The sequence below is a fragment of the Pteropus medius genome, unplaced genomic scaffold (genome assembly GCF_902729225.1).
Source record: "Pteropus medius unplaced genomic scaffold, Ma_sr-lr_union100, whole genome shotgun sequence".
Lineage (NCBI taxonomy): Eukaryota > Metazoa > Chordata > Mammalia > Chiroptera > Pteropodidae > Pteropus > Pteropus medius.
In genome coordinates this window covers 9,533,055-9,553,605 of record NW_024349797.1, presented here as the reverse complement: position 1 = coordinate 9,553,605, position 20,551 = coordinate 9,533,055, and the positions used below count along the sequence as shown (strand labels likewise).

The 20,551-nt window shown below is 34.1% G+C and overlaps 1 pseudogene; it reads left to right on the top strand.

The window, feature by feature from the left end:
- The first annotated feature begins 976 nt into the window (after positions 1-976).
- LOC120619770 (tyrosine-protein kinase CSK-like) lies at positions 977-16,131 on the top strand (annotated as a pseudogene).
- The last annotated feature ends 4,420 nt before the right edge of the window (positions 16,132-20,551 follow it).

Genomic DNA, 20,551 nt, shown 5'->3' with positions numbered 1-20,551 from the left:
TCTAAATCCACATCTGGTCCCTGTTACAGGGCGTTCACTGGAAAGATCTACATATCATCATGTCTCTATCTATTTATGGTGACTCTTCTCAATGTTAATAGAATTGCCTCCATGTATCTCTTTAAATTAAGTGAACACAACACAAATCAAGGTCTGCATTATATTTTCCATAAAGCCTATTTCTCTGTTGCCTTCTGAGTCTATCTGTACGTACATATGATATGGTGTTTCGTTTAAGAAGGAACTACAGAAGGAATTAAAGTATCTGAAAATCTGGACTATTTTCCTCTTGATGTTAGTTTAGTGTATCTGGTGTAATTTTATACAACATAAATGATCTTTATTAATTTTTAACATATTTTTCACTATTTATTGTGTATCCATCTACTGTACACCAGTCATTTTTCTGGGTACTGTGTAAAAAGAGATGAGAAAAATAAAGTCTGTCCTCTCCTGGAGAATATTATCTAATGAAGCAGAAAGCTGATGATAAGTAAACAGATACATAATAATTACAAAGTACAAAAGTGTATGAAGAAAATAACCGCCAAAATTGAGGTGCTAAAATACAGAATAATGGAAAGCAGAGAAACTGCCTAACCTAAATGCATCGTGGCTATTAATAACACTACTCTTAGTATTAGATATTTAAGGCATAAGATTTTATTTTTCCAAGATATTAAAATACTTTCGGCTAAAAGCCTAATTGATGAAAAGAATTATGTGTCCTATGCAGTGTTGAAATCATGCCTTTAGGTTTCTAAAGTTTAAAATTTTAATGTACTCTCATTTTTCATGATTATCTAGCTTGATACATTTCTTAATTAAATCACAAAATATTTCCCATAGCACTTCTATCCAATAACACATTAACAAAGTGATTGCCTTGACCTTCATTTATTACCTTTAGGCAAATGCTGAAAGGCTTGCCACTACAAAGTTTTCTGGTAACCTTTTAATTCTCCTATGGATTGGAATGGGGACTGCTGTTGATGCTGAGCGCAGTGCGGAATTTTACACCTTTCAAAAGCAGGCAGACGGTAGCAGCAGATGGGACATATTTATAATCCCAAACATCCCCATTGAGCAGTCATTTAAACATCTGGGCTTGAGAAAGGGTCACCACTGCTGGAATGAGTTCAAATATGTTATAACTTGCTTCACCTACACCATCATTATCTAATGATGGTTTGCAATTCTCAAAAGCATTAGGCCATTTTTTTTTTTCCTGCTTCTTCTTCCATTCTGTATATTTTTACTCTGAATCAAGATATTCTCATTGAAAACAAAAACATCAACCACAACCTGGGGTTATACTTTTAGCGAATCCGTAAAAGCAATGGCTAGCCTTATGGACACTCAGACTTTGCCAGACATCATGGTCACCGCCTTCCATTCGTTATCATGTTTAATCCACTAAACAATTCTGTAAGTTAAGCATTATTGCTTAACATTATTGCTTAAATTTGTTTGAGTAAAAAATGTATGAAAAATAATCCAATAACTTTGCAATAAAATGAACCGAAGTTTTCTCTGGGCTCTGATTCTCTTACAGTGGGATATTGTAATAATTGTCAAGTTACTTAATCAGTGCTACCACTGTGAAAGCACCATGGATGAAATTTCTGACCTGGAAGTAATCTTTCTCCATTACCATGAAAATAGTTCTCAATAGATAATGAGAGGAAGTTATTTACAAAGATTATCATCTTAGACTTCAAATAGTAAATATCACTTTAGTTTTCTATCACTTGTCTCCCAATGCCATAAAAAGCCCAGCAGCAACTTTGGAAATAGAAAGGGAAAGGGGACAATAAATAACTCAACTTTTCAGAGTTTTAAAAAGACTGAGTATTTGACTCACACTATTAAACAAAACCAAAGCAAAACAAAATTCTTGGGAATGTATAAATCACTTAAAGTCTAATGTACTATATTAGGTTTAGCTACATCTCTTTACTCAAGCTGCAGGCCTTCTATATTTATGTATCTTATTGATTTGGGGTAGGATTACTATATCAGAGGAGTAAGGAAGGCAAATCAATGAATTTTATTAATGCATTTATAACTAAAACTAATTTGAATAGCTATCTACTTCATAAAATATCATTACCAAAGCTAGAAACCAGGTGGGTTACATAAGATGATGGCTAAGCAATAAGAGTACAGAAATGTCCCTTATGGACACCCCAGAGTTAATTTGCTCCAATTAACTCCTTTTCATTATACAGGTGTCAGATTAGAAGCCTCCTCCTCTTATTCTCTTGTATCTGGGTTGGCTGCTTCTTCCATGGCACTTCTTAACTCACTTTGTTCCCTTCTGTAACAGGAACTCAACATCAGTGCATGGTATATTGCCAACCATTAAATTGGACATCTCTTCCACTATCAGAAGTCTGTTTGCTTTTTTTGCTCCATCCTTTTTGACTCTAAAAGGTGACTTGGAAAAGGAAAGATTATTTCAATTCGATTCTATGGAATTTTTTAAAACCCATTTTATTGACAATTCTTTAAAATATACCTACCTTATTGTGAAAACACACAGACTTTATCCTGGGTAGGGACCATTGTGAGCATTTCAATGACATGTTTACCTAAGATACATATTTACAATAATCTCCAACACGCATTCCCCTCCCCTCCATCATTAGCACTCTCTTATTATTTACTACCTTACAACTCTGAAGCATTTTCAGCCATAAATTATTCCTGTTAGGGACTAACTGCTCAGATAAACAATATTTTAATCATCTTTCTTTTGTTGTTGAGGTGAGATAAATGTCATACCTGGCACATCGAAATCTTTCATCTCGATAGTCATTCATTCACTGTTGTAAATTGTATTCTAATATGCTTAGTGTTATGCAATCATCAAGCAGTGTTCTGAAAAGACAATCCTGATTTCTCTTAAGAGTTCTTTTTTATTTTATTAATTTTATTTTATTTTATTTTATTTTATTTTATTTTATTTTATTTTATTTTATTTTATTTTATTTTATTTTAATTTTACTTTATTGTTTTAGGTGAGGCAACTCTTGCTTGACCTCACAGATTGCAAGGACTTTGTCACTTTACAATCCTTTATTTTTTATTTTTTACGCCTACAGTACCTAGTCTTCCTAGGTGATCTCTCATCCAAGTACTAACCAGGCCTGACCCTGCTTAGCTTCCGAGATCAGGCTTGTTTAGGGTGGCATGGCCTTAGACAAGAGATCTTTTTAAAAATGAAATTCGTAACGGATCCTTGATTAAAGTACATGCCTAACAGCTTCAGATAGAAATGCAAATTTCACTTGTCCTTACACTTTATAAGTGTCTAAGGATTATCAAAATGATTAATTTTTAGTATTTGAAAGAAAAAAGTTTATGAAAGAAATATATTTTAGCCTAGACATCTGGCCATGTGAAAAATAAGACACGGAGCTAAAAATTATTTTGCCATAATTTCACTAGATATTGATTTATAGATATTTTAGTGTCAGTGAGATGTGCAGAGTCATATTTTTTTAATGTTTACTTTTTTTAAGGTGACTACAGACAATTTATTCTTGGGGCTAAAGTCCAAAGGGAATGGAATGGATCAACTCTAAACTCTACCATCAAAGTGAGTGCTAGGGGCATACTTTTGATGACTTTTGGGCCTTGAGCAATAATTCGGGGCCACCTGGATTTGATTAGTTCAAAGTAAACTAATGTCAGCATAATCTTTAATGTACCCCCACCTCCAATCACCAAGGTCTCCTCCTTTACCATCAGGAAAGCAGCTGTTAGGATTCAGGTAAGTGAAGCATCATTCAAAGAGTTTGTTCCTCTGGAAGCTCTAAAGATGTTGGATAAAACATTTCTGTTAGTATTGTGACCTAAAGAAAAAGAGTAACTGAGTCACCTTATAATTTTTTTATTTATAATGAAAACTGGTATATGTCAGGGAAAAAAAATATTTTTCCAAAATCAGAAGCAGGACCACAAGAGTTAATGCATCAACTTTCCTAAATCTGGGAGGAATTCTGGCACCTATTAAAATCTGACGTGGATTTATTGAACTTCATCTCTTGTTTTACACCTCTGTCCTGAACCCACAGATTCATGATCGCCTTTCTTATAGCCACTTGAAACAAGAACCCTGGGTGATGTAAAGCCTCTTTGGAATGACATATAACTGACAAAGAAATCGAAATGAATCAGGCCTAGACGTACTGGTTTGTTACCAAGGAAAAGCCATGAAAAGTGGAGGCATCTGCTATAATTATTAGTCAGTTGGGAGAGCTGAAGATGAAATTTTATGGGGCTCCATGTCAAAGATCAGCATCAGACAGATCATCAGCTTTCATCACCATGTCATTCACCAGTTGGGATCAAATTAATTCTTTTTATTTAACTTCTAATTCTGCTAGTTATTCACATCTCTGTAAATGAAATGTCCATGAAATGGCACGTTTTTACTTTAGAGTTAGAGGAACTCATTAGATTATTAGAGAAGATTTATTTCTGCAATATTTGATTTGATGTTCTAAACCTATTCCATGGCAATACATAAACATCATATGTATTATTTTTTAAAATGCTCATAAAAATGACTACTATAAGTAGTTTCCATATGATAAAAAACAAACAAACAAACAAAAAAAACAAGAAAAAATGCTGAAGTGTGAGAACACCCATGAGTGGCCAGAAGGCAGTAAAACTATTGCTGCTTTTTGACTTGCAAAATTTAGAAAGTCATATCATTCCTTGTTAATAACTATCAAAACTGTCTTAACTTTTCATTTAGTAATTACGTATTTTATAACTTATCTTAGATAAGTAACCTTAAAAATGTAAAAATTGTTTCTAATATACTAATTATAATTGTAAAATTTAGAAATACTTGATATGTCTTCTAATAAAGAAAATAGGTAAATTGTACATCTCTTTGATGGAGTGCACTGCAACTGTAAAAATAATAAACATATATATGTATAGAAACACAATATGCCGAAATGGAACATTATAAAATTTCCATAATTATTTTGATTAAATTTTATAGAAAATGATATAGAGTAAAAAATATAAAACAAAAACAAAATGAATGTAACAGTTATATATAAGCATGAAATTATACAGAAATAGTTGTAAAGACCAAAACTAATTAGAACATTTCAAGTGAAGAGGCTCTTGGCTTTTTCTGTACATACATAAATAGAATACAGATAGATGATAGAGATAGATGATAGATAGATGACAGATAGATACATAGATAGATGCATAGATACATAGATAGAAAATAAAATGTACTCAGGATGGTGGTTTTTTGTTTTTGTTTTTGTTTTTTTAGGCAAGGCAACCCTTGGCTGACCTCGCAGATTGCAAAGGACCTTGTCAGTTTATAATCTCTCATTTATTCTTATTTTTATTTTTTATGCCTATAGCACCTGGTCTTCTTAGGTGGTCTCCCATTCAAGTACTAACTAGGCCCTGTGGTTTAGTTTTTTAATCTTTGTACATGTGTGCTAATGTGATGAAATAAGTATTTTAATGCCCAACACACTTTGTATTTACAGATATTATTTTCCTTTGTGTCAAATACAATCTTAAATATAAAAGAATACACCTCCAAGTCAAGAAAATATTTATTGTAGTCAAATATAACCTATGGACAGCCAATAAGTGTTAATTAGCAACAATAATCTTATGGCTTTACAAACACAAAGTCCTTTAACAATGATAAACACATAATCACAGCAGTTTTGTAAAATCAGAAACCAACTAACAGAAAGCTTTAATTAAGTGAAGGTTTTTTGGCTATATTTAAATTTTAACATAATGTACAAAATGATAAGGAAACAAATATTATCAATGATTCAATCCAAGAAGAACTTGGAGGTTTTGCTTATGAATTAGTAAAAATTCCTAAATTCCTACTCCAATAACAATAAAAATACATATAATTTTGACACCTGTTCAAGATAAATGCCACAGATTTTAAAGAACTTGACTGGAACTTACTTTACATTTGTCTCATAATGTAAAAACACAGAGTTTAGAACATTTTTCAACATGCTGAGAATAAAAGCATAAAATTAAAACTTAAATTCGTTTATTCAAGAGACACTGTTGCAAACCATTATACTCTGAATTTATACCGCAATAATTAAGATTTTGGTTTCTAGCATCAGAAACTAGGTTGAAATTTTGACTATGCCACTTGCTAGCTATGCAACTGTAAGCAAGTCATTTAAACTTTCTAATCCTCAGTTTTCATGTCGGTTAAAATAGAAATAACACCACTTATCTCACAATTGTTTAGCTAGAAATAAATCAGAACACTGCTTATGACATATTAAGCATGTAATAAATGTTGATTATTTTAATTGTTTTAGATCTAGAAATATTAATAGTGAGGAAATCAAAATACTCATATCTGCTTCTGGAAAAAAAAATATTTTAACAAGACAAAGATATCACAGAGCTAATAAGCCACAGATGAATTAAATTGTGGTGTATGAATAATTGCTAGACACCGCCCGCCCCACCCCCCAAAAAAAAACCTGAAAAATTGAAGCCAACATTGGAGACAGACTTTTATCCTAAGGACATCTGCCATTTCCAGAAGAAATGACTAAGAGGGTGAAAGATTACACACTACTTTTGACAACTTTGTGGGGTTAGTTGTACAAAGATCAGAATTCAGGGCCCTAGATTTGGAGAGCCTAGTAAATGTCTCATGAATTGGATTAGGATTCCAAAGAACTACACCCCAGGAGTTAGAATTCCAGATTATACTTTGAAAGTAAGAGTTAACCAGAAAATGGTTGAATTACAAGGGCTAAAAACTAGTTTTGAATTTTTTCAAAAAATAAAATTACTTATACTCTCAGGCTTTAAAATAACTTTTCTTTATTAGATAAAAACATAATAACCAAAAGGAGCAGAAGAAAGATCAAGTTTCAAAAAAGGGGAGGAGAATAAATTACATACAATAGAAAAAGACATTAAACAGGTACCTTCATTAAGATTAAGGAGATGAAAAAATTAAAAACTTTAGCCAAGAACTGAAATCTATAAAAAATAATGAAATAAAATAACTAGAACTGAAATGTAAAGTAAATAAAATTTAGAAATAAATGAATTATTTTAAAAATATGCGACACAGCTGAAGATAGACTTATTGCTCAAAAAGAAAGGTCGAAGAAAAATATTTATAATAAAGTATGAAGAGACCGAATATAGAAAATATAAAAAAGTAAGAGAAGTGATTCAGAGAAAAAAAAATACAATATCTAACATGTACATAACAGCCCTTGTGGATATTAATTATCTAATATACTAACATGTATACCAAAACAAAATTGATGATTTGATTCTTACATAGGATATGAGATCTGAGGTTAATACAATGCATGCAGAGAGAGATAATTTAGGACTTCAAAGGTTTGTCTTTGGTATATAAAGTGTGTTCTCAGATGAACTTCTTATAATTAATTTTATTTGTTTATGTCTCTAATATGCTACTAGTAATTTCTAACAGAATCAGGTCTATGCTTTCTACTTATGGATTCCCATATTATAATTTTGATATAAATTATTCTCACAAAAATTTGTGCTTTTATTTGTCAATACAAGGTCTTCTAATCATCTTTCTTTTTGTAACCATGCAGTAACAACAGCAATTGATTCAGGAGTTCCTGAAAAATTAGTTATATAAAGGCAGGAGGCTTTGGCCACCATGGCCACACTCTTTTAGGTATGTGTTAGTTTCTTAATATTTATTTTACACAACATTGTACAAAAATCAATATAATTCTTATTATAGATTATGAGTATAGAATATAGTGGTATATTTTCCTTATATGTTAACTCATCTATCAATATAATTTAAGGTTTATTTATCCTACTGTAAATGTATAGCCAAATAAATATTGTAACCATTACTACATATTTCTACCACTTGAAGCATAAATTAGACTGGCCTTTGGAATGTTTCATACTAAAGAACTCAAAGTTTAGAATAAAGAATACCTGAGCAGTATTGATAGTGCAGGATGAATGAACCTGTTAGAACATGTTTCAGTAGCTCGTGGATAGGGCCTTGGAATCTGCATGGTAACAGCATAGCACATGCAGAGGATGCTGGTGGTAATCCGCAGCACTTTTGAGAAACATTGTCTCATCTTGTAGTTCCCCTCTTAATTTTCACTCTGTATGTTTTTCCTTACTCCTCACTCACATAATACCTTTAATTAGGCAATACCTTTAATTTAGCTGTTCCAAAATTAGGTTATAGTCATTTCTTCCTCTAACATGACTTTTTAAAAAACTGTTTCCATCCCCCTGGCTTTCCATCCCCTACGCTTTCTACTTACTTTATTTATTTATTTTTATTTCATTCAAATACTGATGTATCTTCCCAACCCAACCATTCCTTTTTTTTCTATAGCCATCTTTGATTAATCCTGTCTTTTCTAACATTGTCCAGATCCTCTCCAAAGCACGTAATCCATGTGCACAGCACAATTTCACTCTCGTCATTTAATGTTTACTAGGAAAGCTTAAGATTGCATATGTCATCTGTTCCATCCAGACAGTAAATATCTAAATGATCGAAACCATACCTCATTTCTTAATTAATCTTCCTATTTTGTAGGCACCTAAAAGGTAACCAACACATTCTGTATTACATTGTAATGGGAAGAACTAGTGGGAAATCTAATAAAACTAAAATGTTTTCTTAGTGTCTTTTCCCATAATATTGTAATATAGACTAAAGTGGCTAATTTGTATTTTTTTAATTAGGGTTTTCTTGAAAAAAATTTAAATAATTTTACATAATAAAATTGCTATATTTTTCAGTTATTGGTTATAATATAATGTACAGTTGTGATTAATCTGTGTTATTTGTGCATTTTGGTGTGTATAGGTATACACACACATACATATAATTTTTATATGTATATTAATTACATATTAATATCATTTAAAATAACTAGATTAATAAATCAAAACCATTGAGAAAAAGACTTTTATTACTAGAGTAATTTTCATTTAATATAATATTTTGTTTTATGCAGTTTGCCTTTTATCAGAGATTTGTTAGAAAGAAATGAAATATAATGCCCAAAGAATTTCCTAGGGTACATATACCTTTAATTCAGGTTCTATTACTCCAAAATTTTGTATAATATTTAGAACTGGTCTACTCTATCAAGTGATTAGATTCTGCCCAATTATACAATAGGTAGAAATATCAGAAATAATATAATTACAGAGAGAAAAAGTTTTACAGTTTATCTTGAATTTAAGAAACGCGGTGTTCTATAATTAAACTAAAACAGCAAAGGCCTACAAGATTTCCATTAAACATTGTTTTAGTTTATTTTGCTTCTGAACTAATTTATATACCAACCACAAAAAAGAAACACCATAATTTTTGCTGTCTTCAAATTTACTTGGATATCAAATGATTTAACAAAAATGCATGAAAATTTTTCACAAAGTCTGAATGAAATGTAATGTTTTCTTTGCATTCATAAAATAATGTATTTTAAAGATTTAAAATAACATTTTACCTTTCTGAAACTACTAATTAACTATAGACATTCTTAAAATTTTTTTCCACTTGTAAGTTTTTTTAATTATTATTTAATAGCCAAATATCAGATCCAAAATACCACACAAATCTCTGATTCTTTTCTCAGTTCCTTAAAATTGAGATAATTTCTCTAAAGCTCATTTCTTGTCAGCTCATGGCTTACAGTATTATTAACTCATTTATCATCTTATTTTATTGCAATAATTTACTGTTAATTTACTACATAAGTGTCTGACAAGCACTGTGCTAAGCTTTTTACTTATATTTCTTCATTCACTTTTAATATTCTTATCCTAAACTGATGAAGGAACTGAATGTAAAAGGGGACAAGTAATTTTTCAAAGACATGGAGCCAAAAAGCAAAGGTGAAATTCGAATTCAGATACATGTGACTTCAAAACCCAGGTTTATATTCGCTATACTTCCACATCACATTTTGTACTTCATTAAAGATTAATACATGGAACAATGGAAGAGATGATTAGACTTAAGAAAAAAAGTACGTTGCTAATTATGTGAGCTACTCTTTCAGGTAAATAAGCAAGAATGCTTAAAATTATCTGAAGGCCTCAAATTGTCTGGACTATTTAGACAAATCAAGGAGACAGTGATAAAGAGAACATTTCTATGAAAATTTTATTGATAGTCTAGTATTGACAAAGTATCACTATCAAAATAAATACTGTCTCATATTAGGTGAGTAACACTATGCAGAGACCAAAACCAAAAACATGAAAGGAAAAATAAAATTTTAAAATTAATAAAACTTTTATTTTTTGGCAGAGCCTAATACTCACTGGTTTTGTTTCTTTGTTTGTTTTTGTTTTTCTGAAGGAAAACTGGACATTTCATTACACTATGGCCCTAAAGAGTTTATAATGAGAAATGCCTGTGATATTAACTCAAACATTTCAGCTAATGGACTAAAAGAGGGGAGGGATTTTGTGGAGAGAGGAATAAATCCTTCACAGTCATAAAGTTATGTGATGCCAATTAAAATGCACTCCCAGGTTGCAAAGCAGCTGCCAAACTGCAGAGTGTTTTCAGAAAATAATTCTGGAGAGGGTCTAGGTGTCACAAGGGCTTTTAACATCCATCCTCAGAATATTTCCTCCACAAATATAACTCCATACAAAAGCAAAGAGAGTTTGCCAAGCACAGAATTTCATTTAGCACCCTGGTAGTTTACTTAATTAGAATAAACCCAGACTTCCTTAAGACTCTTTTTGTAAGCCTAAACCTCATCACCACAAACTGACTTTTTAATTATGTGGTTCTTAAGAGCCTTTGGGCATGTAATAGGACAGACTGTAAATATAGCCATTAACACACACCACACACACACACACACACACACACACACACACACACACACACACTCTTTTGGAGAATCTAGCAATAGATACTAAAACTATTCATGTTACTCTCCTATGATATAAACTTTAGAAAGACAAATATCAACTTCTACAAGACTCAATTTTCTATCTGCAAAATAAGAATAAAATAGTTGCTGCTTCAGAGCTACTATTCTGTTTTCAAGATTAAATAAGATAATGTTTGTAAAGTGCATAGTACAGTGCTTATGTGATGTTTAAGCAAACAATATTTAAGCTAGTATTAATGAAAAGAATAATAAATGGAAGTGAAAAGTCCTGAATTAGAGCCTATTCACTGTCATTAGCCAGATGTATAACCACAGAGAAATCTCATTACAGTAGTTGTCCTCAGTTTCCTTATATGTAGCATTGGAATACATTTAAGATCCAAGAATCTTAATTTTATTACAGTCTAGCTATGATCAGAATTATTAAGAATTCTAAGCAACTACTATAACTAAAGTTAAGTTATATAAACCTTTCCATTAGGTTGCCCTTTAAAATTCGCATTTGAGAGAGGTTGTACATAGTAAGAACCTTTTATTAATTTACTTGGGAAAATATGTCAAGAATGAATATATTATAATCTTATAATGAAATATTCTCAAGGGTGACCTTACTCAGTTACTTGTTCCTACTTTTCAGGAAATATGACTAATGAAAACTCTAAACAATCCTCCCGATAAAAAACATTGAAATCTTGAAAAACTGGGGAGATATGTAAAAGATCACCATTTAAATTGTATTAATGACCAGAAATGATAATGAATTCACGGAAGACAATTTTAAAATGAAGGAGGAACCCTGAGCACTTAGTACAAAGCAAATGTGCTATGAAGGTTTTTAATGAAATCTGAAAATTTTGAACATTTTCTTATCTATATGTGCTAGGTAAGGTATCAGGATAGTATATCTAGGGTAGCTCCAGGTAAGAAATCAAATGAAAAATACACACATCGCACAGTTTCTAATTTTGTTAAGATAAAATTTAAATAAATCTCCAGGAAAAAGGCAGCAACAACAACAACAAACGACAACAACAAAACAACGCTTTGGAAAGAAGGGGAAAAAAAATCAGTCTTGCTAATTGATAACTAGAAGCTGACATTCATGAAATATTCTCATGAGTCAAAATATAAAACAAAGAGAATTTTATTTATTATAACTGAATGATAGCTGAAAAAGCTGTGCATCAAAAATTGTGGACTGTAATATTTTTCTTGCACATTTCCTGTGTAATTATTCAACTTACATTTTAACTATGAAAACATAGATTATTAAAAAACAGGAGTTGAAAGTTTTATTTCTCATGATTGCATTACAAAGGTACTGAAGTCCAAGTTTGGCAGGTTGCCAAGGGATTTAAAAGTTCCCTAATTCATTCATAAATGGAATAGTTTTTCAGTTGAAGGAATATGGTAATTTCAGATCCCACTATACATCTATTTGCAGTTTATCTTGTTTTTTAGGAAGAGAAATTTGTCCAAAAAATATCTTTATATACAACTTAGGAGAACATGAAAACTGAAAAACAAATATTTGACCAAAAAGTTTTCCCTTTCATTTGGGAAGAGCCACGTGTAGAGATTGCAAATTACATCATCAGTCATTGAAATTGATGGAGCTGCTAAGATAACATTCTTCACCCCAGTGTAAACACTGATAGATCCTTCCAGAGATGCCTTACGTTGCAAGTCTGGAAGTTAGTTTATAGGTCTGACAAGTGTGACCTTTAAAATAATGTCTTTGCTATAAAAGAGGAAAGAAAACTCTTTATAACTAAAATATATTGGCTACAAAATTACTTTCCAGCAAGTAGTCTGATTACAATCAAAATAACACACCAAAATGAAACAGTTTACCTGTGATCAATTTAATGTGGTTATAAAATGCTAATTATGAGAGAAAACACATTCAAAGTTTGTGGTACCTCCCTCTATAAAACTTTCAGAGACTCTAACATTCAGCGATGTGTAGCACATATGGGTAAGCAGATGGCCAAAGTATTATTTTTAAAAACAGGATTTTTGCTGACAAAATATGGAATAGGAATGGTGTGATTGGAAAGCTAAGAGGATGTTATTTATGAGGCAGTAAACTCATGCTCAGTAATTGGATTTTTGCTAAATGGCAGATCAAAAGGATTTGGGGAAAAATGTGGGTTTGCTGATATAGAAATGAATGAGAAATTCTTCTCACAATATACCTGCATGTAATTTTCATCTTAGCTCATCACCTTTCACTTCTTTGGCTTTGGGGGAACTATAAAAGAAAGAGGTCTACCTTACCATATTAGATGTGATTCATGCAAAATGTTAACTTATCTTTTCTCTTTTTGATACAATTCTGAAGGACAAAAACATAAGTTCTGAATGCAAACAGATGCAAATTAGATACAAGGTATTTTTGTATATTTTTGAGAATATATAACAACTTAAATGGCCACTTAAAATAACTTGGTCAAACTATCAGTAATAAGATGAATAAGATCTGAGAATCTAATGTATAGTATGGTGACTACAATTAATAATGCTGTATTCTATATGTAAAATTTGCTAAGCGAGTACATCTTAAGTATTCTCAACACATACACTTACACAAAAGGTAAGTAGGTGAGGTGATGAATGTGTTAATTAGATTGATTGTGGTAATTATTTCACAATATATACATACATTAAATCATCACACTGTACACATTAAATATCTATGTGTTTTATCTGTCAGTGATACCTCAATAAAGCTGGAAAGAAATTGCTGATTTTGATGCCTGTTATTTGAACTACTTTAATACATTGTTTACATTCCTAATACTCATCATATTCAACTGAGATTTCCTGGGAACCTGTATGTCTTCTTGAATTTTCTATCACCTCTCTGAAATCAGGAATTATCTCTTGTATGTACTATTTTATTTTCTTAACCAAGCATTGGGTTTGGCCAATAATAATAAATGGTCAGTAAAATTTTACTGAATAAATTAATATGACCCTACCACTCAAAAACTAAATTTAAATCATCACATTTAAAATCGCTGCAATTTTTTGGGGGGAGGTGGTGAAATTTTGACTTCTTAATAATAACCATTTTTAAGAAAAGAGGTTTTAATAATTCTATGATAAAAAGTAGCTTAAATCTCAAATTCCCTGCCTATAGGTGAATTAAATCTATATTAGTGCATAACTATGATGTATAAATTACATTTCAAGACATCTAATATCAAGTACAGAATTTATGTGACAACCTTTCCAAATATTTATAACTAAGATTTTCTTGTATTTTAATTTAAAATAGTTGATATTCAATTCGGTTTCATGCTCAGATTTTGTCTTGTGTGTGTGTGTGTGTGTGTGTGTGTGTGTGCATAAATTTATATATATATACATTATAACTTCAAGCATATATTTCCATAGTGAAAACTTGACTAATAGGAAAATATGTAACTGGTATGTAATATGTAATTTTTCTGAAACCAACATTTTATGGTGCTCTCCCCACCCCTCAGAAATCTACTCCACCAGATTTTCTCTTTGTTGTGGCATCATGGACACAGGAGTGTGACCAGCAATCTCCCTGCTTCCCCGCCATGTGACCAACCTACAAAAGGAAGTTTCCTTCACGGATCCTGGCCTCCGCAAAGTGGACAGGGTCCAGGAGGAGGGCAATTTCATCCAGGCCTTGGCACAGGCCAGGTTATCCAGTAAGGACCCAGAGGTATAATGAATTCAATTATCTTTTAAAACAGAAACAGAAACAAAAACAAAACAATCCATACACACACAAAAAAACAAACAACTACAACAAGGAAGGAAGGGAGGAAGGAAGGAAGGGAGGAAGGAAGGGAGGAGAAGGAAGGAAGAAGGAAGGGAAGGGAAGGGAAGGGAGGTAGAAAGAAAGGAAGGGAGTGAAGGAGGAAGGGAGGAAAAAACTCCTATGAAACCTCAGTAGGGTCGCAGCATTCAGTTTAAATATAAAAAAGGGATCAACAGAAAACAGTAGAAAAAGACTTACAAAACCACCAGGGCCATCTCCGGGGTGGTGGCGCAGGGGCAGGGCGCCGGCCGGCCCCGTGCAGACTGGAAGCGGTCACTGTAGGAGGTGGCACCCTCAGCGGGGAGCAGCACCACGGACAGGGACAGCAGGCGCCCGCGACCCTGGTTGGGAGCATCTAGGAGAGCGCAGCAGACAGGCCTGTTACCGGGACGGGAGAGCACCAACTCGCCTGAAGACTGTAAGCTGTGTGTGCACTGCGACGGGAGGGTGGACCACTACAGTATCCTGTGCCAGGCCAGCACGCGCAGCATCGATGCGGAGGTGCACTTCGAGAACCTCGTGCTGCTGGTGGCTCTAACACCCCAGACACAGACGGAGCACTCTGTACTCTCTTCATGAAGCCAAGAGTCGTGGAGGCCACAGTGGAGGCTCAGGTGGAGTGCTTCGGCGGCTGTGGGGCGCTGGGCGTGAAGGACCTGAAACTGCTGCAGGCCTTCGGGAGGAGGGAATTTGGAGAGGTGATGCTGGCCGATCACCGAGGGAACGGAAAGCTCTCAAGTGCATTAAGGATGACGCTACTGCCCAGGCCTTTCTGGCTGAAGCCTCGGTCACGGCACAACTTCGGCACAGCAAGCTGGTACAGCTCCTGGGTGTGACGGTGGAGAATACGACCAAGGGGAGCATGATGGGTTTTCTGCGGCAGCAAGGTGCTGCATGGACACTGTCTCCTCAAGTTCTCATTCGACGTCTGCAAGGCCGTGGAATACCTGGAGGGCAAGAACTGCGTGCACCCACACCTGGCTGCCTGCAATGTGCTGGTGTCTGAGGACAATGTGCCCAAGGTCAGCGACTTCGGCGTCATCAAGGAGGTCTGCAGCACAGGGACACGGGCAAACTGCAGGTCAAGTATACAGCCCACGAGGCCCTGAGAGAAAAGAAATTCTCTACCAAGTCTGATGTGTAGAGTTTGAGAATCCATCTCTGTGAAATCTGCTCCTTTGGGCGAATGCCTTGCCCAAGAATACCCCTGAAAAACGTGGTCTCTCGAATGCAGCAGGGCTAAGAGATGGAGTCCCCATACAGCTGCCAGCCTCTGCCGCCTAAGACGCTGTAAAGATCAACTAGCAACTGGAGGCCACCGCCTGGCCCTCCTTTCTGCAGTTCTTTGAGCAGCGTGCACACCTCAGAACCCATTAGCTACCCTGTAACTGCCAGTCTCTACCCAAGTCTTGTGCCAGTGGAAACTGGACCTGGATAGATTGAAGTCCTTGAGCTCTTACTGGGCTCAAACTTGAACCGAGACTGGTGGGCCAGTGGGTTTTTCTGTGGCCTTCCAGGGCCCCTGACTAGGCCTGGTACCTTCTCTCATGGACCTACCTGTGGGGCTTCAGGAGACTCACTGGAAGGACCAAGAAGGGAGGTAGCTGAGGAGCAAGAGGCAGGCACCCCCACCATGCTCAGGCTTCTGCTGGCCTCCCATCTCTAACCATCGAAGAGTTTTATTACTTTACTTTTCTGAGACTTTTTTAACCATGTGTTTATTTTTCATTATTTTTCAAGGGAGTACCCCAATATAAGCATTTTACAAGGAGTACAAATCTTATTTTCCTGTACTGCCATGAGGTTGGGGAGGCCAGGCTCCTCTCTAGGGACTCATCATGCTAGCCTCATTCCCCATTCTGTGTCCCACATGACCTTGGTAGGCACGTGTTATACTTGACCATGTGACAATGCATATGCCTGAGGCAGACATCTGGTAGAGGCTTGGTGTCCCCAAGCTGCTGCCACTGATCCACCTGCCTTATAAGATGAAATCATAATAATCCACTCCATGAGGGGAAAATTATGCATAAACATATAATATTATGGTAAACACCGGCATGCATCAATGAGCACACAAAACATCATTTGCTGACATTATTAGAGTAAGCAAACAGCTTAAGATGAAGAATCAGAATCACTTTATCTCAGAGACTTTTGATCTTAATGAGGCAAACCAAGCATGTATGTTCACAACGACCTGTTTTCTGATGCATTGTTCTTGCAGTAGAGGCATCAGCATCTGCGTCATCCTGCAGAAGGGCAGTGAAATTCTTGCTGGAGGCTGTGGCCTGAAGAACAGTGCCGAATACAGCATCAGTCCTGGCAGTAAGGACTTTGGAATCAGAAAACCTGGGTTTGAATTCTATTTCAGCCTCTGACTAGATTAGAACTTCAGCTATTAGCTGAATTTATCTAAAGTCCAGTTTCCTCACATGCAAAAAAGGCAATCGATATTACCTACTTCACAACAGTCTTAGCACTGTGTGAGAAATGGTTATGCTCTTAAATTAGTGCCTAGCACGAGTGACTTCTGCATAATCGTAGTTATTAAGTCACTGATACAATTGTGTTTTACAAATCTGCTCTGGGAAACCAACATTTGGAAACCTGAATAAGATATTACACCACGCATAGAGCAGAGAAATTAAAATGAACATTATTGTTGAAGATAAATGATCAAGAGCATAAATTTTCACATGTATATATACATGTATACAGATGCAATATATATTATATCTCAGCACTATGGTTTTGTCCATTTATAATTAAGGTAAATATATTTAGAGTTATAGAAGCAGTCCCCAACTGAACACAAACAAGGTGGTTGGAAGCAAGTGCTCAAATGAGGGCAGGTTCAAGCCTGTGGGGGCAACAGATAGCAGCATGTTTCCACAAAAGGCCAGCATTTACTGGAATAGCAGTTGGAGAGATTTCAGTCTTGAAGTCTAACTCAAATAAATTAAGTAAGAAGTACATAAAAGAAAACTAACAGCAATAATCTCTAACCCCTTTTCTCTTCCAGGCAACCCATTTTTATGTATCTTTAAACTTCAGTTGTCGTTTTTATGCAGATAATTCAAAGATTTGTTTTTAGTCGTGAGTTCCGAAATTGCATTTCAATTTTCCAACTGTATCTTCTTGCCTCGTTTTGTGCTGACACCTCCAAGTCATCATCTTCTCCCAGAATGCTTTTTTGTCCAACTGTGTTCTATTTACTTGGGAGCCACATCACAGTTCTCCCAACCACACACAGAAGGAATATCAGACTTCAGTGAGTAATATGTAGAAACGAAGGAAGGGGTGACCGGGAGTTAAGTGATTTGGATAATGTGCGTATTGCTGTCAACAACATACATTAAATTTGAATATAATTGTAAACATCATATATAAGATTAACACTGGTCAGTTTTGCTTCACCCATTGCTCTATCCCTGTGTGGTAAAGAATTAGCAGGATTGAGTGTCCAAACCTTGCCCATTCCATTGAAAAGTCTGGCCCTGCCTGACTCCTCGAGATAACCTATAAGACCTATGTGATAAGAGTATCTTTGTTTTACTTGAGATCTTGGATTATGTCACTTTGTTTATACTAGCAATGTGATTTAGGGTGGGGCCTCCGGCCATGTGGTTTCGGTTTGAAGTCTGGAGGGGCTGACCACTGAGATTAATATCACCCACATGCATAGTCACATCTATGTGATCAACCCCATTAAAAACTCTGAACACAAAGGCTAAGGTGGCTTTTTTGGTTGGTAATACTTCATGTATGTTGTCTTATATCATTGCTGGAAGAATTAGGGATTGTTTATATGACCCCTCTGGGAGAGACAACTAAAAGCTCATGTATGTCTGGTCTCTCCTGGACTAAGCCCTGCCCATCTTTTAACTTTGCTGGTTTTAATCTGTATCCTCCTTTTTTTTTTTTTTCGCTGCAATAAACTATATCTGTAAGTATAACAACTTTTCTTTGAGTTTTTCCAGCAAACCTGAGGGGTAGTCTTGGAGACCTGCAGATCTCTAATAAGTACGTTTGCAACAATGTAAAACTAATTTTACAGAGTTTTAGCGGATACTAATATTTTCAATGCCAAAACTTAAACCTGCATTTATTTTATTTTTGTATCGGACAAAATAAGAATTTAAATAGTTTGCCTTATTCTTATCTCTTAAATTATAAAATGTCTGAAGAATTAACAGTCAGTTTCTGAGACTATTGGTTTAGTGAATATTTAACAAGTGAGTCACATTATTTAGATGAAAATTTGCAAATATTTACCAGTTGTACCATTTTGATTAAGAATGGCACATGTGTAGGCTTTCAGCAGACTAAACCAACTAAGGCAAATCTGGAGATTCATCCGTCTGTTAAATCCAGAATGCTCAGACGTAGAAGGAAAAACAATCTTGCCTTCAGAGATTATTTGTGATCTGAAGTAGCAACCCTGCTAACCGAAACTGTCTGTGATTCAAGATCTAAATTTGGAATCAGAAAGAAATGGGTTTGAATCCCTAAGATAGATCATTTAAGCTTCCAAGCCTCAGTTTCCTAGTACAAACACAGAGATTCGATATTTATTTTAATGAATATATAACAAGTGTTTATCATGGACTACATATTTTTCTAGTCTTTAGATATTAAAAGAGTCTTGTAGATGATATATATAGGATAGTTTTCTTGTGGCTACTTTAAGATCTAACTACCCTTGGAGATCAATAGTAATTTTTAAATATCTAAATGTATTTAAAAATTCCAATATATTTAAATCATTTTAAAAGTCCTTGAAAAAAACACAATTCAAGTATTTCTTGATATATAGATTAATTTCAGTCCCAAAAGACCATCTTTTAGGGGAAATTTGAACATTACTTTTCAAGCAACTATTAATAAATAGTTAATGATGTGGCCTAAATCTTAATTAAAATGTATAAAAACAAAAGTTAATATAAAAGCTTAAGTCTAAACAGATAGTATAAATATATAAATCTATATTCATTGAAATTTAAAAGCATCACATCTTCAAATTTTGTTACTTTAATTTTCACTGATAAAAACCCACTGAGGATACTGAACATAATTCTCTTTTTCAAAAAATAATATAATTGATACAGTCTTAGGAAAGACCTTATTTCAACCTTTGTGAATATTACTCTGGATTCACACTTTGCTTTCATTTTTCTTTTTCTGTCCGTCAAATAATCACCTCAGAAATAAAAGATCTCTTTTTAGCTTTTCATAATTCACTTTATTCTGATTTTAGGATTTCTGTTTTGTTTTATTTCTCTAGGCAAAATTCTAAACCTAAAATCAGAGGATAAATGTTTTATATGAAAGTCTCTACCCATTCAGTATGCCTAAATATTCTAATTTTTATACGTTAGAGTTTGTTCTACTTATTATGTTCACATGTATGCATGTGTGTGTGATGAGTTTATATATTAACATTGGGATATTTCTTAGGACATAGTCCTTGTGATAATTTTTATAGCAAATTGTATATATTATTTAACCTTAAAGTGAGGGTTGCTTTCCTCCAAACTTGATCACCAAATGAAGCACCTTGGACATATTTTAAAACTTGCCACTTGTTAGTTCCAGAGTTATCATTATTATTAGCAAGCTGTGTGCTTTCTAGTCGCACTGCACAACTAGATGCTTACGTCTATGTGAGATCACCCAGACATATCTATGCACACTTGTCCTTTTTGAGGCTTATAAAAGCTTTAATTTTGTATGCTCTCAAGAACTGCAATTATGAGACTACAGACTGAAAAATATTTAATAGAAATGTTAAGTG